Source organism: Cebus imitator, unplaced genomic scaffold (genome assembly GCF_001604975.1).
Source record: "Cebus imitator isolate Cc_AM_T3 unplaced genomic scaffold, Cebus_imitator-1.0 Scaffold4, whole genome shotgun sequence".
Classification (NCBI taxonomy): Eukaryota; Metazoa; Chordata; class Mammalia; order Primates; family Cebidae; genus Cebus; species Cebus imitator.
The window spans coordinates 8,140,866-8,165,209 of NW_016107319.1; the positions used below are offsets into that span (position 1 = coordinate 8,140,866).

The 24,344-nt window shown below is 37.1% G+C and overlaps 1 protein-coding gene across 4 annotated transcripts in view; it reads right to left on the reverse strand.

The window, feature by feature from the left end:
• Nucleotides 1–24,344, reverse strand: part of INPP4B (inositol polyphosphate-4-phosphatase type II B) — an 840,435-nt gene that overhangs the window by 681,579 nt on the left and 134,512 nt on the right. The gene's annotated exons all lie outside the window — the stretch shown is intronic.

The following is a 24,344-nucleotide window of genomic DNA, read 5'->3' on the forward strand; positions in this document are numbered from 1 at the left end:
ACAGTTTTCTCCTCTCCACTAGTTCTTTTTCATCAGTATACAAACAATCTGTTACCTCTCCCATCTTAAAAAACGAAACAAAATTTTCTTCAGCAGTCATCCTCTTTTCTCTCTCCCTGTAAAGCATCTTAGTAGATTTGCCTATACTCATGCTCTTCAAAATTTCTTGTCCAATCCTTTCTCAAAACCATTCCAATTCAGGTTTGATGCTCATCACTTTATCAAAAAGTCTGTTGTCATATCCCCAAGGGCATCCTTGTTGTAGAACCAATTTGTTATCAGATAGCCAATCAGCAAAGTTTCTAGCAACTGAATACTGATTCACCTCTCTAGCTAAGGTCAGATGCAAAGCGCCATTAACCTGCCCTTATGGTGATGCCAAGTAGTAACTTCTAAAACCACAAGGGGAAGGAAAAAAAACCCTAGTCTCAATAAATGAGGAATTTGACAACAGCAAATAGGTATGGGTAATAGTAAACCTTAATTATTTAAAATGAAGACATCAAATTTAGCTTAAAAAAATGAGAGCACTAGTTGGACACATTTTATGGCTTCTCTTTTCCATAAATTCACAGTACTGAGTTTAATATGGTTTTCATAATTCTTTCTGGTGTTTTATCTTTTATTCCTTTGGATCAATCTACAGGGATTGAAGATGAAACCAGTCAATCAGATTCCTATAAAATTGTACTTATTTCCATACCATGATAGAAAATTTCTTCTTTTCTTCAATGTATCCATTCTGAACTCTATTAACCCCTTCATTCTATCTTTTGGGAGGAAAAAAAGCAATCTTATTTAAGAAAACAACTAGTTATTGTACACTTTCCCAATTACTTTTAACTAAGTTTCACCCTGTTTTATTTGCATGGGACTTTTTTTTTTTTTTTTTTTTTTTTTTTTTTTTTTTTTTTTTTTTTTTTTTTTTTTTTTTTTTTTTTTTTTTTTTTTTTNTTTACTTTTGCAGCAGGTGCTTTTCCTATCTCAGATTAAAATCTCTTCTTAGAAGTGGGTCACATGACCTTTCTGTGAAATGATGTGTGGTTTTGTGTTTGTGCACCAGTGAAATGAATTTATATTTTTACAGCAGTTTTCAATATAAAAACTATCTGAGCCAAGAATTGTTAGGTAATATTACACCTAAAATATTATAAAATATTGATAACCAGATGATTTAAACATTTATTATCTCAGAACACATTATGGTTAAGGTCATGTATCAGTCAGGGCTATAGATCAAAAACAAAAGAAACAGGCTCCGGCTACCTTAAGCCATAAGAAAATGTATTGGGAAGACATCAGCATTAATGGAAGGCTAGTGGGCCAGTCTTGGGGAACTGGTGGGAGGAAAGGAGTCCCAAGAAAGTAGCAGGAATCACAAAAAAAGTTCACATGGCAAGAGCAATCTGGCCTGCTTGCCACTCCTGGAGCAGCCTATACTTGAAAGTCTCAGAAAAGTGCAGGTGGTAAACAAGGTATGTCATAATCACCATTGATTGTTCCAAGGCAGGAGGAGAGGATATCCCACTCATTCGGTTTCCATAGTGGTTAGTAGGTACTCCCTCCTGCCAGCCCCTTCACAGTAGGAGACACCCCAAAAGAGAGGGTAGAAATAATATATTACAGCCAACTCTAAGCCTCCTTAAAGGAATGCCACATGGCTCCAATCATGCCAAGGGCAGCCAGACTCTAATGGTGCAATCAGGCTAGCATGATCATCAAAAACATGCTGAAAATGAAAAATAACAAGCATTGCTGAGCAGCAACTGAGAAAAGGTAAAGTTTCAAGGAAAGAAAAAGGGATTTGTCTTGGTAACAGTCTGGGCTTGTTTCTATTTCACCAAACGCATGTTAATATATATGAAATTGTCGAGTTTTTTAAACACTAGTTTGAAAATTACCATTTCTCCTACTAGATACCTTCCTGAACCATTGCTTATAATCAAAGTGATTAAGAGTAAGGAGTTAGTACTTCTATCCTGATGTGCAGAGGACAGAGTCAACTATGGAGAGCATGAAAATCTGGTACTGTAGGAGATAAGCCCTTCTAGACGTCTATCAGACACTTGGGTAGGCTGACAGTGAACTATGGGAGTTTCTCAAAGTCGAGTGAATACAATAAATATTTGTATTTATTTATTCAATATTCTAGGTATTTTTATGTCTACTATACTATATGTAGTATAATTTACTCACCAAAAATTTACTCACATGTATTACATATTATGAGATTTTAATACAAAATGAATTAGGTGAAATCAGATTACTAGAAAGAGTTAAGCTCCCACTCACACATAAGCTCAGCCAAGTCAAGCCTAAGTTAGGAGTCTGAGCGACCTGTTGATAGTCTTAACAATTCACGGTTTTCCTGGCTTGTAACCTGACACACAGCCCCTGTCATCTTTGTGCTTTCATGGCTTTGTCCTCTTGAAGCTTTAGTAGTTTCTTTAAAGAAATCATTCTTTTAAGTTCAAATTGTCTGTTACAATTAAACACAAAGGACTCCATATAGGCACTGGGTAGAGTTTATTTCTTGTGTGTGGTTCACAGAATTCTCGTTAATGAGGCCCTCTTAAAAATCATCTACTCTTTTTTATTCCAGTCTTTATCATCTTCCAGAAAGTCTAATTACTTATTTCAAAAACATATGAAAATGGAAATCTCTTCACTAGATTATGGTTTAAAGAATGAACTTTGGATTTACTTTGGATTCACAAACTATAACATTTTGGGATAAAGATTGCTATCTGTAAAAAAACAATTTCCCTAATTTGGTTGTACAGCATTAGTGATTTTGGTGCTGACCACATCTGAAGTTAGATAACACTGAAGAAGATGTTTTTACCAACAAGTACTAGTATCTATCACATTGAAGAAAGACAAGTATATTTAGAGCACTTACTTTGGAATTATTAAGATGTGGGTTTAAGCCTGGCTCAGAAACTTAGTAGCCGTGTTATTTTGTGCAAATTATTTAATTTCTATCAGCCTTATTTCCTCACCTACAAAAGGAAGATAATAATATGTAATGATTTTGTGGGGAAAAAAAACTCAGTACAGAACCTGTTACTCTCTCTCTTGCCCGCTTTGTGAGCCTTTCAAGGCCATGTTTATCCTTTAGTTAAAATAAATGAAACACTCATAATGTCCTCAAGTTTTTGTATTGGCCTTTCCAAACACAGCCACGTTCTCACAAACAACAAATCTCCATTTGAAATCTCAGAATTTTAAATTAATAAAGTTTTTAGTTTTTCAAAAGACAAATGCCTTACAATCATGAGAATACATTCTGCAGCAAGTTAGATTCCATGGTTAGGCCACAATTCCTATGGTGACAGATGCACTGTTAAAGGAACATTATGAGGGGCAGAGATGACACTGCTAGCCTTAAGCAGATTGTTAAGAGGGCTTGGGAGAACAAGAGCTACAGTAGAACAAAAGAGAAATGTGTTCTCAAATTTAGTGATGAGTCCAGTGAGTCCCACTAAACAAATTAGCAGTTTTGGAGCATAGGGTTTGATGTTTACGGGCATATAAATAAAAAACTTGTTTTCTCTAGGGAAGTTTAATTTACTACAGTATGTCTAATCATTCCTGAAGAATAAATGTGGCAATTATTAATACTCCTAAGAATTAGTTCATCCTGGGATAAAAATGGGCTCTTCTCTGAGGGAAGAATGCATTGGCACCAACTCTGGAGCATAAAGGAGACCAGATGCATTCCATCAAGGAAAGGAGGCTAGCTCGGGCAACAAGTGACGGAGCAGCACCAGACCAGTAACTCGGAAGAGTGGCTGATTTCTGGAGCTCCACCATTCAGAGCAGCCCAGTATGAGAACACTCCCTTTACACTGCAGGGAGGTGGTGTATCTAAAATCTGGCACTTAGCTAGCCAGAAGCAAGGACTGACCTTAGAAGAAAAAGAAGGCAGTACCTCGCCCAAACCAATGAGATTGCATCAGTAGGAATACCTATTATAATGAGCTGTGTTTCACAGAGCAGAGGACTCAAGGCTTCACCAGCAACACAGGATGCAACAGGATGGCAAGATAAGGAGGCTGGAATGAACAAACCGCAGAAACTTGATAGAGAATGTGTATGAAGAAAACATTTAAAAACAAAACAAAACAAGCTGGGTCGTGATGGTGGGGTGGTGGTGGGGAGGCACGGAGTGAGACTGGTAAAGAGCACATTGGAAATACTTCGAGAGAGCTAATTTCCAGCAATAAATAAAGAACTCTGCCACAAGAGTTTACTATAAAAATTAATAGCATTTAGTTCTATAATGGTAACTACAATGATATATGAATTACATATAATATGACGAAACTACCCCTTGACACATCAACTTTATTTAAACCGTATATAAACAAGACATGTGTAGCATCTGTGACTTCACAGAATGAAATCTTTCAACATGCAGGATTCCCTTAACTTCTTGCCAGAAAACTTATACATTTACAGGCTTCTACATATTTTTTTTTACTCCTTCCTCCTGTAACCATGGGAAATTAAATTTAAAATTAACCTCTCTCCAATGCTCTGTACAAACTCCCTTCTCAATTGCTCCAAGACCACTATCAGTTGCATATTCTTTTTTTCCTGTGTCTTTCACGCTCATTTCTACTCACTTTTCTCTATTACCAGGTAAGCATGCTGACTCCTTTATTCTTAACAAATGAGAACAACTCTCCCTCAAGCCCTTGCTCTGATAGTCACTGCATTTATTCTTACCACTCACAAACCTCTTGATGTAAATGCCAATTTTCTATGTACTTCTCACCCCTACTCATCCTTCACGTCACAGTAATCTGGCTTTTGCTTTTACCATCCCTGATTAGTGCCCTCTTAACCATCACTTTGTCCCTTAACTAATCACTAAATTTAATGCATTTCTCAGTTTTTATCTTATTCAGCATTTCACAAACATTTACTGTTGTTGGACTTTATCTCCTTGAAATTTGCCCTTAGCCTCCTGCCCTTGGACCTTTGTTCTCAATCTCTTTTACTGGCTTTTTCTTCCTCTGACTGTTCTTAAACTACTGTTTCTTCCAGGTCATATTTTATTTCCAATCTACGCATATTTCCTGGAAATGTCCTTCACTGCCCTGGATTAGGTGGGAACCTTGATGTTCAGGACTGTCAGTTCTCTACTGCCAATCCAGATCGTGTTTCTCTGCTGGACAGCTTCTACAGGCACTTGCAAGGGCTTCAATCCTACACATTCACTGAAGGTATCATCTCCCACAAACGGAATGACCTTTTTTTATATGTATCTCAGTGAATAACCGAAGCCATGGACCTAATGGATCAGTAAAAATTCTGCATATTATCCTTTTCTTCCTACCAAGTCTCTCTACTCACTCCCACCCCAAACACAAACACACACACACACACACAAACACACACACACACACACACACACACACACACACACACGTCAATCATAGTCTCCTGACTTCCAAGAGCAGATTACTTCTCTTCAGCCCACTCTACTACCCTTGATCATATGTTGCTTCTGAGAAACTGCAATTGGGGTGATATGTCCTGATGGTTCAGAGCATGAGCCTCTCAGGCAGATATTGATTCCTACCTCTTTGCCACTTATTCATGGTGCTACTTTCAACAACTTATTAATGTCTCTAAGCTTTCATCTCTTCATCTTTATAGCTGGTATTATTATAAAGTCCAGCCTCACAGGATTAGCTTAATAATTAAGTGAAATAATGTACAAGGCTTTGTTCTAACACTGTCAAATAGTTAAGCACTCAGTATACCATGTTAAAGTGTTTCCAGGCTGCCAGCCTTACTCCGTGGTATCTATTCTCCACAATGCAACCCGAGTGATTTTCCTAAACAGAAATGTAATAAAGCTCCCAAATTAAAACCACTTGATGGCCTCTGTTACACATAGGACAAAATCCAAATCTATTAAGTTGGCTCACCACATCCTTCATGGCCTGGCCTCTGCCACACTCTCAGCCTCATCTCTCAACCTTTCCTCCTGTCCTCTGTTATACTCACAGGTAATTTACCTCCGTTCTTCCTAAACTTCATGCTTTCACATCTCCAAACTGCAAATGTAATTATCCAAATTTGAACATCTTTCCTACTCCTGTTTGCCTGGCTAACACTGTCAGTCCTAAGCCCTCCAGGGTATTGCCTTGGCTGTGAATATCCATAGCACGTTGGCATACGCAGAGCACAGCTACACTTGCTTGGCTGTCTGTCTCTCTTTCTGTATTTTAAACTCTGTGAGGGAGTGGTGGATATGTATCTTGTTTACCTGTGTACTTGGCTTATGATTGATAACAACAATTTTGAGAAACTATGTCAATCAATAAACTAGGGTGCTTATTGGCCTTATACAGAGAAAAGGAGCATACTGTCCTTTGTCTAGGCTAGGGTATGTGTTTGTTTATCCATCTGTTTTGTTAACATGACTCAATACCCAGAGCTCATCCACCGGAGCTGATGACCAGAGACATTAAAAACCACTAATCCATTAAGCTGCAATCATCCTAGGCTAAGACTAAACAAGCAAGTGTGGCTTTACTACATGCTTCAAAAGCAAAACCCATTGGCTGAAGTTTAAATCAGGGATCTCACATTCCTATCTCTACACAGGCCAGACAAGCATCGCAAATAAGTGATATGCATTATACAACATGCATTTACTGGGTAATGTAAGGGGCTGAGCGTAAAGGAGAATGTAGGCCTTGTCTAAAGGCACTAGATGTTGCTTAACTCCAGTGAATTATTTCAGATCTGACTTATTCTTCAAATTTGGAAATCTAAAATTTGCATATGAAACTCTTTATTTTAAAACTTGGCTCATTAAATTAACAGGAAACAAACAAAACAAATCTATGGGTTCTGTCTGGCTTCTATGAATCATCAATTCATAATCTTAACTTTAAACCAATGAGAAAGGAGACAGAATTGAAAGTTGTGAATACATAAGTACTAAACTGTTAAGTCCACCAATCCCTACACTGGATCAGCATCTTCTTCTACTCAATTACTCTTGGAAACATCAATGTTATCCTCTGCCACTCTCTTGACATACATCCTCACTCTCAGCAGAATCCTAATTCATAAAGAAACTCAGAGATATTAGTAAACAACCTCCTTGTTGTCCCATTCTCACTCTCATCCTACATAGGTTCTACAAACTTAACTACAATTGGAACCACTCAACCTCAAAGGATACTTGGCCATTCTCTTCTTTAAGAGGAATCCTCTCACCTTTTTCCCTAATACAGTGCCATCCCATTAATTATCCTATCTCTGTCAAGGCTCTTTAGTTATTCTTTCTGATATGATTTTGATTTGTGTCCCACCCAAATCTCACGTTGAATTGCAAACTCCAATGTTGGAAGAGGGGCCCGATGGGATGTGATTGGATCATGAGAGTGGGCTTCCCCTTTCTGATCTCATGATAGTGAGTTCACACCAAATCTGGTTGTTTAAAAGTGTGTAGCACCTCCCCCTTCACTCTCTGCTTCCTGCTCTAGCCATGTAAGATGTGCCTCCTTCCTCTTGGCCTTTTGCCATGATGGTAAGTTTCCTCAGGTTTCCCCAGCTGCACTTCCTGTACAAACTGTAGAACCATGAGACAATTAAACCTCTTTTCTTTATAAATTACCCAGCCTCAAATAGTTCTTTATTGCAATGCAAGAACAGACTAATACAGAAAACTGGTAGCAAGAACTGAGCGTTGCTATAAAGATAGATGAAAATGTGGAAGCATCTTTGGAACTGGGTAATGAACAGAGGTTGGAACAGCTTATAGGGCTCATAAGAGGAAAGAAATATAAAGGCAAGTTTGGAACTCCCTAGAGACTTGTTAAATTGTTGTGACCAAAATGCTGATAGTAACATGGACAATGAAATCCAGGCTAAGGTGCTCTCAGATGGAGATGAGAAACTTATTGGGAACCGGAGCAGAGGTCACTTTTGTTATGCATTAGCAAAGAGGTTAGAGGCATTGTGCCCCTGCCCCAGAGATCTGTGACACTTTGAACTTGAGAGTGATGATTTTGGGTATCTGGTAGAAAAAAATTCTAATCAACAAAGCATTCAAGATGTGGTTTGGTTGCTTCTAACAATGTTTGCTCATGTGTGTGAGCAAAGAGATGATCTGAAACTGGAACTTATATTTAAAAAGGGAAGCAGAGCACAAAAGTTTAGAAAAATTGTAGCTTCACCTTGTGGTAGAAAATAAAAACCCATTTTCTGAGGAGAAATTCAAGCAAGATGCAGAAATTTTCATAGGTAAAGACAGAATGTTAATAGCTGAGACAATGAGGAAAATGCTTCAAAGGCATTTCAGAGAATTTCAAGGCAGCCTCTCCCATCACAGGCCCATAGGAAGGAATGGTTTTGTGGGCCAGGTCCAGGGCCCTGCTGCCCTGTGCAACCTCAGGACACTACTCTTTGCATCCTAGCCACTCCAGCTCTACCTGTGGCTAAAAGAGCCCCAGATACATCTCAGGCTGCTGCTCCAGAGATTGTAAGCTATAACTTTGGTGGCTACCATGTGGTGTTAAGCCTGCGTGTGCACAGAGGGTAAGAGTTGAGGCTTAGGAGCCTCTGCCTAGATTTCAGAGAATGTATAGAAACACCTGGTTGTCCAGGCAGAAGTCTGCTGCTGGGGTGGACCTCTAAAGAAGAAGCTCTATTAGGGAAATATGGAGGGTAAATGTGGGGTTAGAGCCCCACACAGAGTCCCCACCGTGGCACCGCCTATCAGGGTTGTGAGAAGAAGGCTACTAACCTCCAGACCCTAGAATGGTAGATCTACCAACAGCTTGCACTATGTGCCTAGAAAATCTGCAGGCACTCGATGACAGCCTGTGAAAGCAGCAGAGGGGGTTATACCCTGCAGAGCTATAAGGGCAGAGATGACCAATGCCTTGGGAGCCCATCCCTTGCATCATTGTGGCCTGGATGTTATACATGGAGTCAAAGGAGACTATTTTGGAGCTTTAAGATTTAATAACTGCCTTTCTAGGTTTTGTACTCACATGGGGCCTATACAGTAGTGCCTTTGATTTGGCTTATTTTTCCTTTGTGGAATTGAGTGCATTTATCTGATGCCTGTACACCCATTTTATCTTAGAAGCAACTAACTTGTTTTTAATTTTACAGACTCACAGGTAGAAGGGACTTCCCTTGCCTCAGATTAAACTTTGGACTGTGGACTTTTGAGTTAATGCTGAAATGTATTAAGACTTTGGGGGACTGTTAAGAAGGGATGATTGTATTTTACAGTGTAAGAAGGACATGAGATTTAGGAGAGGCCAGAGGTGAAGTAATATGATTTAGATTTCTGTCCCTGCCCAAATCTCATTTGAAATTGTAATCACCAATGTTGGAGGAGGGGCCTGGTAGGATGTAATTGGATCATGGGGGCAGACTTCCCCCTTGCTGTTCTCGTGATAGTGAGTTCTCAGGAGATCTGATTGTTTAAAAATGTGTAGCACTTCCCTTTCACTCTTTCTCCTGCTCCAGCCATGTAAGATGTACATCCTTCTTCTTCTCCTCCCACCATGATTGTAAGTTTCCTGAGGCCTCCTCAGCCATGCTTTCTGTACAGCCTATGGAACAATGAGCCAAATAAACCTCTTTCCTACATTAATTACCCAGTGTCAGTTAGTTCTTTATAGCAATGCAAGAATGGACTAATACACTTTCTTTTCAAGTTATTAGCTGTTCCATCTCAGAGGAGAACTTGGCCTTTGATCTGTAACCCCTCTATCTACTGCCCATCTCTCATTTCCTTTCAAGCTTATTTTTCATATTGTTCTATAAACTTTAGTATTGCGTTAGTGTAGATTTACAGCACAGGAGGGAATAATCATTTCTATTGGCCTATGCAACTTTTCTGAGTTTTGAAAAATATATTACTTAATGCGTTTGTTTATTTGTCAAATATGTATTAGCCTCTAGTATATGCCAAGCACTGCTCAAGAAGAATCCATTCCAGATCTCAAAAGAGATGAAAACTCTCCAGCATGGTTAACTCCTTCTGCCCTAGACCATGGATCTCCATCTCAGAGATCAGAGAGGCAGAATAAAATCAAAGTAGGGAAACTTGCCCATATTGTTTGTTGGCAGGAAACATTTATGAGCACAGCCAATGCCTTTAACTGTACACTGAGTCTTAACGATATTAGGATAGTTTTGGAATTTCCAGTTTGTCACTATACATTGAAGGGTAAAAATTTTATATTTAAGAGACAGATGATGTTTTTCAAAGTTTCAGCAAAATGGCCAAGACATGATACTGACAGACATGGTAGAGAATGTTGACAATGGTTCCAAGAGGCAATCTTTTATCCCTGATTGCTACCTATGATCATGTTTTTGAAATCCCTCAAAACCTTAGTGTGTTATAAAATCAATTTAATAAAATATAACAAGCATTTAAAAACTATAAGGAAGAGAAATGGAAAATAAGTACACTGCACATATAAAAAGCAGTTATGTCACAAAACACTATTTTCACAATTGAAAGTCACTTGTTTGTGTCTAACAAGCTTCATGAATGAGTAGTCTTCTCTACCTATACCTCATTACTTCCCAATCTCAAACAATTGTTTTTGCTTTAGTAACTTCACTAAAACTGCTCTTGAAAATGCTACAAATGACCTTCTATTGTCAAATTTGATGTGTATCCTTCAGATATGATACATTCGTAGTTGAATTCTCTGCAGTAGTGTACATTGTTCATATCTTCTTAAAACTTGCACTGTCTTTGCTTGTGTGACAGCACTTTTGAGTAATTCTGTTACCATCTCCCTGGTGCTTCTCTCTAGTTTTTGTTCCTTTGTCTCTCCCTCACTCTACTCTTTAAATCCTGGCACTTTTCAGAAGAGAGCATGAGCCTTAGAGAAGCCATATATGCTAAAATTGAAATTTATCTCTGAAACATTCCCTTCCAACACTTCATCTGGATCCCATTATTACCATCTCTTGCCTAGACCTTTCCTTCTATTGATTGTCAAAAGTGGCTAGAGTGACCTTAGTGAAAGAAAAGTCAGATCAAAAGTTTTGATTCCTTTGATCAATACCACTCTTTGGCCCTATGACCTCCTAACAGTCTTTGCTCAAATAGAATCTTCTCAGAGAGGCCTCCCAGGCTTCTTTATTTAAATATACAACTCTAGCCCCAACACAGCATGTTCTGTTCCCCTTTCCAGCTTTACTTTTCTCCATAGTGCCTTTATAGAATACTTTATATGTTTACTGCTTGTCTTCTTTAACTGGATCATAATATTCAGCAGCACAGGAATTTTTGTTTTTTAGACTGCTATATTCCCAGCATCTAGAATCAGTGCTCCATAGAAAGAGACTAATAATATTTATTAAAAGAATGAGTGACTATCATCAATCTATTATTATTCTTATCATGGTAGACCTAAGAATACACATGGCTATGTGTATTGCTCTATTATCTCTCACTAATACAGTTTTAAAAAGGTATCTTAGCCATTGTTGTGGTCTGAATGTATCCTCACAAAATTAGTATGCTGAAACTTAATTGCTAATGTAACAGTATTAAGAGGTGGGGTCTTTGGAAAGTGATTAAGTCATGAGGACAGAGTCTTCATGGATGAAACTGATAACCTTACATAAGAGGTGTAGGCCAAGCACAGTGGCTCATGACTGTAATCCCAGCACTCTGGAAGGCAGAGTTGGGCAGATCATTTGAGGCCAGGAGGGCGATATCAGCCTGGCCTCAAATGATCTGAGGCCATCTCTAATGGCAAAATTCCATCTCTACTAAAAATTCAAAAATTTGCCCATCATGGTGGCATAGGACTGTAGTTCCAATTACTCAGGAGAGTGAGGCATGAGAATGGCTTGAACGCAGGAGGTAGAGGTTGCAGTGAGCTGAGATTGTGCTACTGCACTCCAACCTGTGTGACAGAGTGAGACTCTGTCTCAAAAATAATAATGGTAAGTAAATAAAAGAGATTCAAAAGAGTTGATCACCACTTTTGTACCTTCTACCACATGAGAATGTAGCAAGAGAGTGCTAGTCCTCACCGGACACAAAATCTGCTGGTGCCTTGATCTTGGACTTCTCAGCTTCTAGATTGTTAGAAATAAATTTCCATTGTTTATAAATTAGCCAAGCTAAGGCATTCTGTCACAGCAGCAGGGTGACTAAGAGCCACTAGGCAAAAATAAGAGGTGTTTATATGAAATTGACTGAAACTAATAGCCAGGTCTTAAAAAATGAGGGCATCTGAATCCTACACATAACTGTGTTCCTGATGGCTGACCCTACAGGATGCAGATACCTACACATGAGCCTGGATGAACAGATAATACAAATCTCCAAGGTATGCTGCCATTGGGTCCTTCTTTTTTATCTACTCTATCAAACATAAGATCATTTCTATTAGCCTAAAATGTATTAAAGATAGTTCAGTGTCCTTCTTTTATTTTCCTGACAATGGCCCTTCATTGTATATTGAAAGAAAGAAAATTTGATAAGTTATTGTCTAATGAATTCTAGCCAATCCAAACGTAATTGTTTTCTTTTTTATTTACTTCTATAGCATTTTAAAGAGATATTTGTTCCCATATAAATGCCAACTAACCCACTAAGACTTTTCCCCTAATAATAAATAAGTACTTCTCTCCATCACTCATTCTTAGGGAGAGGAAAGAAAACAATCAACTTCATCTTCTCTCCACATCCCCACTTTATCCTCATCTAATTTTCACAGAATTATAATAACTCTTAGGTTCGACTATCATCTCCATCTTACAGATGAGGAAAACAAGACATAAGGGGAATAACAGACATGGCCAGGGTCACTCATATATCAGGTAGAAGAACTATGATTTAACTCTGAGGCCAGCGTTTTGCTAGAACCTACAAAAAGGAAAGAAATGGGAATTATGGGAGAGAGAAAATATTTTGAAAATTGTCCAAATCAATAGGACTTGGGGGTTAATTGTGAAGAGGCTAAGAGCAAAAGAGAAATTAAGGATGACTCCCAGGTTTCTGGCTTGGTTAACTGGGTCTTCAAATAATCTACAGAAGAGAGAGATTGAAAGTACAAAGTTTATGAGATCAATTTTGGACATAAGATCAAGATGTCTCTGGGAATACAATTTTGAAGCTCAAAGTGTAGCCTGGACTAGAGCTAGAAATATGGAAATCAAAAGCATTTAGACAGGATACAGAATCATAGAGGAGGCCAGTGCATTTACCCAGACCAAGTCTACTGCATTTGGCAAATGGAAAATCTGAGGAAAAGGAGTTATATTGGAATGAGAGAGTAAATGAAAGATTGTTGTGGATCGAAGAGTAAATGGTTGGTGAGAAAGCAGAAACAGTAAGAGAAGTCTACTCTTCTGAGAAATAGTTAATCAAAGAGAAAAGAAAGTGATTGGACATTCTCTGAAAGTCACACAGCGGCACTACTAAATTTTCTTGAACTAATGATCTCCCGTTTTATGCCTTCCAAAATTGACCTTTTCAGGAACATACCTCTGAAACCCTCATGTCCCAGAAAAGCCTTGGTAGGTATGGTTGCCTATTCTTGAGTGTCCCTGGCGTCCCCCTTGAACAGCTCTCTTTAGGAAATTCTGCTGGCTTCTCCTACATCCTCAGGGTCTTAAGATCCTGCTCATTTAAGAAAGTTAATCTGTCTAATCAAACGCTAATGTGTTAAAGTGTTACCGTTTCCTGGGGTACATTTTGGGCTGCCCACTTAGGAAACAGTGTTTCTTCTAAAGCAGCATTTCACAATGTGCTTCATTGAAACCTAGTACTACTGGATCTAATAGGTAGTACATGAAAACATATACTAAAGTAGAGGAGGTTTTATGGTCCACCAATTTAAGAAAATGCTGGTTTAAACAAAGTTAAACAGGTTTCTTTACAGCAGGATTTCTCAGAGATTCATATTCCAATGTGCGTCATAAAACGACAGGAGGGGCATATAAAATTCAGCATTTTCCAAAATTACCTGATGAGAGAGCTTTCTTAAAGGCACATCACATGGGTCATAAATTTAGGACTATATCTTCCTACAGGAACAACATTAGCAGAGGGTATTTCAGGCAATTTGACAGACTGATTAGAGATCAGAATTGGTGCCACTGTCATTGTACCAGAAATCACACCCTTAGCCAAGCTCTCTTCTTTTCACTTACTTTCAGCACTTTCCTCGTACGTTGACATAAATTCGGGCACACTTTTAATGAGAATGGGAACTTGCTTGAAAGCTGAAGTGTTTGTTTTCCCTTTGGATTAGCTGAAGTCTATAGATTCCATAATAAAAACTGGGATTACAGATTGTGGTGCTTTTTATTTCACAGGCCTGTGGTGACTGACTACAAAGGAGATAAAGCTGATGAATAAACTTGTTGATCGTTTATATTATTTCCCTGTTCTATTTGTTTTTGTTTTGTTTTTTTCTTTTACGGCTTGCAAGCCCAGTTGTTACATGAAAAATCAATAAACAAGCTTTTAAAGAACTTACACCCAGGGAGAATAAAGGCCCTTTCTGCCTTGAAGTTACTCTTTTTCTTTTTTTAAAGGAGTAATATTCACTCCACAGCCAGAGTTTACTTCCAAGTCAACAGGAGCCCTATGTGCTTTTGAGGACTCTCTGCTGGGAGAACAGGGACCCCTAATATTTGGAAAAGATATCTGGGACATCTTCTGGGAATTGAATTATTCTACAAGTCAGACAAGACTGATGAACAGAAACTAATGTACTCAAGAAAACAAACCATTGTGTACATGTCCAGAGGGTAGGAAATAAATTAGGTAAGTCTACCCAAGGCAGTCGTTTCATGTGAATATAAATGAAACATAACCCTGTTTACTGAAGTAGAGATTTTCATCTCTGTCCTCTCTCAGAGCTCATACCTGTGTAAGAGAGACCAAATCCTTTTGAGCTCGTTGCTCTAGATAAAAAGATTTTTATCATTGAATCCCAGTATTAAAAGGATTTGGCCTTGGACCATATGTGTGATTTGTAAATTGGAGCAGCATCATCTAATAGAACGGTGGGATGATTAAAATGCTCTATAATTTTGCAATGTCCAGTATGTTAGCCAATAGTCGTATATAAATGTTTATCACTTGAAATGTGGCTAGTGTGAAGAAATCCCCAATTTTATTTAAAAGTTCAATTCAAATAGCCACAAGTGCCTATTGGCTATCAAAGAGCATAGAGTAAGAGTAGAATTTGTCAAGTTACAATACCAGCTTTTTAATAGGAAGCACAGAGTAACATGGGGATCTCCAACCCCATTTTTATCCAAGAATAGTACGTCACAAACCCAGTGAAATACAATACTCAATACAAAATGTCCATAACTACCTGGTAAAGCAAAGTGTATAGAAATAAAGGCATAGGTGAAAATGGAACGGCAGTACCAGGTAGAGCAGGGTTTGACAAGTAATTGAAGAGAGCCCTGAGAAGGAGCTATGGGAGAAGTTAGTGTTGCAATTAGCTATGACCGTCTAACAAATTATCCCAACATTTAGTGGCTTCAAATATTGTCATTTATTTTGTTCATGAATCTGCATCTTAGGCTGGGACCATGAGGAGATAGCTCTTCTCTGTTCCACTCATTATCACTTGGGTTGTCTCAAGGCTAGGAGCTGAGACCATTTGAAGATTTGTTTATTCACATAGTTGACAAATGATGCTGGCTATTGGCAGAGACCTTAGCTGGATTGTCAGCCAGAACACTTTACAAATGGTTACTCCATTAGGCCTGGACTTTCTCACCACATGATAACCAGATTCTAAGGACAAGTGTCCCGAAAAAGAGAGAGGTAAGCAAGTTCTATGTCAACTTTATGACCTACATTTGGAGATCACATAGCAGCACTTCTCTAGTGCTTATCAGAGCAGACACAAACTCACTCAGATTCAAGGGAGGGTAAAATAGTCTTCCCCTCTTGATAAGGATGCCAACAAAGTTCTGGAAGAACAAGTGAGACTGGAGATACTGTTGCGGTCATTTTTGCAAACAAATCCATTGTCATTAATTAAAATTGTTTTGGATTCAAATAAATGAAACTTTAATCAAACCTGTTTAATAACATATATATACATACATATTCTATAAAAAAAAATTGTAAGCTATAGGCTTCAAGTATGGCTAGATTCAGTGGCCCAAATGATATTATCACATCTTTCTAATACTTGCTCATTCATTCTGTGTCTTGGCTCTTTCTTATCTCTCCTTTTTTTCTTTTAATTTTTTAACTGTCTCATCATCTTCCCCAAATGTCAGAACAAAAAATTACTGGCTGCCATAAGTCAACATCCTGACAATTTTGATTCTAAAAGAAGAATCTTTCTCTCTTATATAGCACTTCTCGTGTTACGGCTAAGAATAATTCTGCTTAGGTTACATGCCCATTCCTTGTAGAATCACTGGGTCCTGAAAAGTAAAATTTCCTAATAGGTCAGGTGGCAGTCCCAGGCCGCTAAGGTCTACCTTAGCAGCAAGTATTTAAATCACATTTTATTTAAGTTTTCTCATATGTAGGATGGATTTCCAGCATATTCATCACAAAACAACCTCAATTCCCCCACTGCTTCTATCCAGCAAATTGCAATGGTCAGTAGCATGCAGTAATTTGTGTCAGTTCTGAAACTTAGGCCTCAAGAGCTCTTCCAAATTTCTGCCTTCGCTTTCTCAGAATCCTGCTACCATATGAGGATAAGGTATTAAATAATAGGCTAACATAAGTAAAGCCTCTACTAGTTTCTTATATGTAAGAGCAGGATAAATGATTACTATGATCAATCTTATTATTTCTATTTTCTGGAGTTTTGCCTTCACAATAACCCTAGGTATGGCCATGGTAAGTATTATTGTCCTTTTTTATTGATGACAAAATTAATATACCAAGTGGTTAAAGTGTATAGATTACCAAATGTAAAAGTACTGATAGGGTGGGCAGGTGGACTTTGAAATACACGCTAATGAGATTAGTGGCTGCATGAAGCACAGTACATGTTGAGACTAAATTTTATGAGGATGAATTTTGAAACTGACATGATAGAGTCCATACTGGCTAATGTACATTAACTACTTACTATGTGCCAGCAACTATTCTAAGTTTCTATTAATAACCTCACTTAACTAAGTAAGTATTTGTCTTTCCCAGTTTTGTAGAAGGTAATATGAGACACAGAGCTTAATAGCTTGCTTCAGCCAGGCAGCAACAAACTACGAAGTTACCAGTCTGGAATTTGAACCCAAACCACCTGGCTACCAAGAATTGCCCATTGTATACTCTGCTGTCTCTGAAATTAAGAATGAGATGCTACGAAAGGGAAGAAAGAAGTTAAATTTTACGTAGAAAGAATGGTAAATGCAAAGCCATCAAGGTAGAAATAAGTAAGTCAAACACAGACAAGATCAACCAGGCTGTAACACCTGGATGGGGGATCGACTGGAAATAAGGTTGAGAAAATTCAGAAAGCAGCAGTGGAAAAGCAGTCTTTGAATGTCAGGCTGAGGTGTTTGAATTTATGAAATAGCCCAAAGGAAACCCCATTCTTTCTATTCTAACTTAATTCACATAAATGCACAAGCAAATGAACATGTTGAGAAGAAATGCACCGATACATATAGAAATGGAAGGTAGCTTTTTAAGTGGAGTTAGAACAGTTTGTTTAACATTGGCAGCCTCTCCCTTCTGAAGACAGATGCCCCAGTCAGATTTCACTCCTCACCCCTTCTAGAGAGTTAAGTATGGGAAGCATAGGCTGGACTATTCTAGCGCAAGCAAACTTGTGCTTCTGCATCAGGCTCAATGGTAAGTCTCAACACTCTTATCATTGAGGGAATAGGTGTCATGAGCAAGTGCTTTTCATGAATGGAAGGCACAGCGCTAGCTTGATGTTCATGCCAAGTAATTGCAGCATGATTTCAAATGTCTGCCTCATCACCTGTAAACATAATTAAAGAATAACAACCACAATCCTGGGGAAAAGCCTGATAAGTTCTTTTTACTGGTAGTTCTAAAATAGACTAGCCTGACCAACATGAAGAAATCCTGTCTCTAATTAAAAAATACAAAATTAGCTGGTCATGGTGGCACATGTCTGTAATCCGAGCTACTCAGGAAGCTAAAGCAAAAAAAAAAAAAAAAATCGCTTGAACCCGGGAGGCAGAGGTTGTGGTGAGCCGAGATGGCATCATTGCACTCCAGCCTGGGCAACAAGAGCGAAACTCCATCTCAAAAAAATAATTAATTAAATTTAAAAATAGAGATGCAAAACTCAGATTTTAAGAAACTCAGTGTTAATCTTATGAAGTTAAACCAATAATCTTCAAATATAACAACTTCAGTATGAAAGTATTATTTCCTTAGCCTATGTATGAGCTCAGTTAGCCCCACCTCACTACAGCAACTAAAATAATTTTTAAAATCTTAAATGTGGTAAAAATGTAGCATTTACCTTTATATTTGTCTTGATAGAATGTACTTCAGGAAAGAAAATGTTTTTATAATTATCTTTAGATCTTTGCTTAAGCCTTTTTTGTTGTTGTTTAAATGCATTTAAAGCAGATTTTTTCCCAAGGGAGAGAAATGGGAACAACTTTGCTTTTCTCTTTATCACTTACAAACCTTCTTCACATTTGGTTGACTCACACCCAATCACCTGTGACTGATTTCTTTTTTTTTTTTTTTTTTTTTTTTTTTTTTTTTTTTTTTTTTTTTTTTTTTTTGTCTGTTTTGTTTTTGTTTGCTTGTTTTTGAGATGTAGTTTGGCTCTTGTTGCCCAAGCTGGAGTTCAATGGCGCAATCTTGGCTCATTGGCAACCTCCGCCTCCCAGGTTCAAGTGATTCTCCCGTCTCAGCCTCCCAAATAGCTGGGATTACAAGCATGCACCATCACGCCTGGCTAATTTTATATTTTTAGTAGAGATGGGGTTTCACCATGTTGGTCAGGCTGGTCTTGAACTCCCGACCTCAGGTGATCCACCCGCCTCAGCCTCCCAAAGTGCTGGAATTACAGGTGTGAGCCACCACTCCCGGCTGACTGATTTCCAACTCATGCCTATGATCCAACAGATTAGACTGAATCTTCCTGTTAATGTGAACCTAACCTTATAAAAAGTTAATGGTATTATTTAAAATAACATTATTAGTATCTATTGAACCTTGGCCACTACTACAGTTTTCTTATTTTTTAATTTTTTGAGACAGGGTCTTACTTTGTCACCCAGGCTGAAGTGCAGTGGCGTTGATCACAGCTCACCATAGCTTTGACCTCCCAGGGGTTAGGTGATCCTTCCACCTTAGCCTCCTGAGGACTACAGGTGCCCACCACCATGCCCAGCTAATTTTTGTATTTTTAGTAGAAATGGGGTTTTGCCGTGTTGCCCAGGCTACTCTCAAACTCCTGGTCTCAAATGATCTGCATGCCTTGGCCTCCCAAAATGCTAGGATTACAGACATGAGCCATTGCACCTGGCCTACAATTTTCTTATTTCTGAAAAAAATTGAGATACTTTTATTTATTCTTAAGGACTAAAAAATTATATGTACTATAACTCATGTAAAATATAGTTTATTTTCTTATTTCAAGATTATATTTTCAACTCATGAGCTAACATTCATAATACTCTGTGGTATCTATCCAAAAGTTGAGTACCTTGTAACAACAGAACAGAGATTCAGGAAAGTTTAGAAATTATTAAGGAAAAAATATTAAAGATAGTAATTACTAAGTAAAGAGGGCACAGATGTGAATGCTAAAAAATTAATACTATACAATCTTCTGATGGGCTACAGCACCAAATGCTTTTACAAAAGCAAAATGAAACAAACCTATAGCACAAATACTCATCCAATGGTGGGATAAATGAATCATAAAGCATTGAAGCAGAAGTTTTGAGCTCTGGGATCAGGTACAATCTCTGACAAATTACTCAAGTTCACCTATAATTTTTCATTACCATCTCACTGGTAGAATACTAGAAGTAAAAACTTGTTACATGTGAACCGAAACTGGCTTAGAAAATAATTCCAAAATATTTTATGTCTGGAATCCTACTCCTTATACCGCAAAAAAAAAAAAAAGTTCTTAAACTTTCAAATTAAGTAACTGCTATTCTCAGATAAGATGCTCTAATGAAATATCATTTTTTATTGTTAGCAAATTAAGGTCACAGGAACCCTAGGAGGTTGCTGCTGACATCTAGTGGCATACTTTTAAAAACATCAAATGCATTAAAAATACATACAGCTCTCTCTCATTATCCGGTGGGGTATGGTCCCAGGATTCCTCTTACCCAATGTACCAAAATATGTGGATGTTCAAGTCCCTTATATAGAATGGCACAGTCTCTGCATATAACCTAAGCACATCCTCCCAGACATTTTGTCTAGATTATAATAACTACTACAATGCAAATGCTATGTAAATGCTTGTGATACTGCATTGTCTTTTAATTTGTATTATTTTTTATTGTTTGTTTCTTTCAAAATATTTTTTATTTCCAATTGGTTGTATCTGTGGATGTTAAAACCATGAATATGAAGGGCCAACTGTGTGTGTGTGTGTGTGTGTGTGTGTGTGTGTGTGTGTACATGCATATATAGAGAGACAGAGAGAAAAAAAACAAACATACATTTATATTCACATATATACTTATGAAATCTAGTGAACATTTTATGTTACCAATCATTTGTAGCCCATCCACTTTGCCTTTAGTTACTTGCTTTTCCTTTCAAGGTAATCAGTGCTGCAAAACCAGAACTAAAAATGAGCAGATCTGCTAAAGCCTTAAAGGAACCAATTTTGTTCAAAGACTTTAGTCCTTTACTAGGAATTGCCAATTCTCTGAGAGCCCCAGGTCCCAAAGGTTTTTCTCCAACTCCAATAAGCCTAATTTCTTCTCAACTTTCTAAATTACTATGATCCTACTCCATTTCCATACCTAGAATTTAAGGATTTTTAGGATCTTAGCCTAGAGAGACTCCACTATGCTCTTTCTTGCACAAAAATGACTCTGTTGGGTAGGTCAAGTTAGATTTTTCTGCAATGATGTATAGAGTGGCACAAAGCCAATGAGTGATAGAATTAGGCCGTCTCCTCTTGGTGAAAAGAAAATGTTCATACAATGGTGTTATAAATTAGTTGATTTAAATTTAGATTTTATTCGTATTAAAAAGATGTCATAAAAGCAGAGTGGGTTCTCCAGGTAGTCCCAATTAATACAAAACATAGCTAAATTATGACTTCCTTATTTCAAAGAGATCTTTTAGTCTTTTAAATATACCTTTAATGGGAATCCTGGAGATTCAAGGGGCTCATTCACTGAAAGTTTGCCGGCTTTACTCATAAGGAAAAGTAAAAGTGGCTGGCAGAAAGACCTTTTTTACAATTATATTGAAGAAAAAAATTTGTGTCTCTGTGTGCATCTTTATATATAATGATATCAAATCACACACACACACATGTATACACACAAAAGTATACCAAAAATATGCAAATCAGTGACAGTATGACAGATATCACATCTAAGTGTGAGTGAATGTAGGCTGACTAAAGAAGAAAGATAGTTGTAATGTAATGAAGGTCTCTGAAAGCATCTTAAAGAGAAGTTTTAAGGTTATATAGTTTTTGGAATAAAGGAGAAAGAAGACTAGACATTCAAAGTAGAGCTTTAAGCCTAAGCAAAGACAAGAATGTTTGGAGTATTTGGTGTTAAGAAAGACATAAATAAGGTGAGGAATTGATGGAAGAACTTGAATAGCAGCAGGAGCTGATTCTAGACAATGCTATGGTTTATAGTCCTGAGAATTTCAGAAGGATGAAATATTGCACAGAAACTAATACTCAGAGGGGTTAAGAAGACCAAAGCTTTTTGCAAATGACAAAAATCATAAAAACCACAAAAGCCAGGCTTAAAAACTATCATAATAGCTCCTTTTCATGTACATTCTTCTTTAATAGTTTTTAATCACTTCTCCATAAAAATGTTCAATGATTTATTCTCTGATTTGCTGTTTAAATACTCACTGGGAGCATACTATGCCTGATGTTATAACTACACTTTTGTAAAGCATTGTATAGTATATATCGGACACAGAACCTGATTTGGGCATTTTGAGGTTTACATGTACTTTTCATCACCAGCCTTAAACTATTTCTAACTTTCATTTAAATGCATGGACATTAACTTATTAATCAGCCTGCAAGTTATGATGCTGTACTTTCAATTGTTATTATTATAGGTATGCGATAAATAGAAAACATAATCTGTAATAAGCTCTTAAAATATCACAAGATTTTTATCCTTTTAAATCTCAACATGTATCACAACTATATCATTTTGGACATCAAATAATAAACCAAATAAAACCAATTTGTAAGGCATATATTTACAATTTATTTCTTAATGTCCTTGAACATAAGTAACCCTAGTAGCCTTATAACCCAGTTTATTTTCAATTTTCAAAAATGTGTTTATGTAAGCCTAAATATAAACTTATAGTACACCAAAGAATTGCTGAATTCTTAATATCCCTTTCAATTTCCTCCAGAAAAATTAAATATATGTGAGAATAAAATTTAATATTCCTACATAATAAAAATAAATTACAGTCATGAAATTTTCTTAATTGAAATTTGATCTATTTCCAGGACATATAAACCTATGTAAAAATTGAACAGAGTAACAGTCTCTATTTTTACATGTAATCCTATGAAGTATATTGAAAGATATTTTAACCTGACTAATTGAAGTTGCCTCTGTCTTTGGATGACAAAATTAAGAATATTGTAACTGTAACTTATAGCTAATAACTTTACATTAAAACACTACATGAAAAGTTGTTTAAATGTCCTTCTTAAAAGAGTCAAATGTAGAACTCACAGGTATCTGCATACATAAAAGTGCCTGTGAATCCAACAGATTGCACACTGAGCCCATTGCCAGAATTAATCCTACACAAAACGAATATGTTAGTCATCATGTGTAATTCAGAAAAGGTGAATGGTTCCATTTGTTTAAAAATAGCACCTTCACTAGTATGCCTTAAACTTCCACTATTTAAAAAATTGACATTTAAATGCACATATTCCATCTGAGATAATAGGCATCTGAGATAATGTTAATAAGTTAGCATGTATTATCTTATTGATAGGAGTTTTTTAAGATCGCAAACACCCCCAATTAAACAAATCTATAGGACCAACTGAGAGAGATAATGACACGAATGTCCCTAGCTCCTCCTCCATACCTCACTTCCATCCTTCACAGCAACACACATATGTTGGACTATAATCACCTTGGCAGTTTTATCATGCGAAAGCTCTTGGACTTTGGCAATACGCAGAATGGTGTCTTTATTTTCATAATGAAACAACAACAATAACAACAACAAATTTTATTACTTTGGGAACACTGATGCTAAAAATTCTTTCCCATGAATTGGAATTACTTTCCCTTACCCCAAGTCTTTCTTTGCTATATTCACTTCAAAATAAGGTCATACATAGCTTAAGTAAGTAAAATAAAAGCCTAAAGATGAGTACATACACACACACACACACACACACACACACAGTTGGCCCTTCATATTCATGGTTTTAACATCCACAGATACAACCAACTGGAAACAAAAAATATTTTGAAAGAAACAAACAATAAAAAATAATACAAATTAAAAGACAATGCAGTATCACAACCATTTACATAGCATTTGCATTGTAGTAGTTACTATAATCTAGACAAAATGTCTGGGAGGATGTGCTTAGGTTATATGCAGAGACTATGCCATTCTATATAAGGGACTTGAACATCCACATATTTTGGTACATTGGGTAAGAGGAATCCTGGGACCATACCCCACCGGATAATGAGAGAGAGCTGTATGTATTTTTAATGCATTAGTACATACATACCTCTGAGAAAAGAAACATTCACATAAATGCATCCTGGAGAGTCTGTGCTTCCTACATGCCTTATTTATATTCTAAAGCACATGGATCCCTGACCTTCCTCATTGGCTTCATTTCATTCAGGATATTTCTCTCTCTTTACTGTGCCTTCTTCCAGCAAGCACTTTTCTTTTATCTCCATAAGCCTACATCACACAGCTTAGCTTCAACCCCTTCCACACATTGTGCAGGTATTTGTTCTCTTTATAATCTCCCTATTTGGGGAGTCAATATTAATAGTTCTATGTAAAAGACAACCCCCAATTATCTTCTTTAACCATTTAATAATAGTTTAAGTTGAATTAACATTTCAGTATAGATAAAACTTGGATTGAGTGACTACAATTCAAAAATTTCCTTAGGGAAAGAAACTATTTT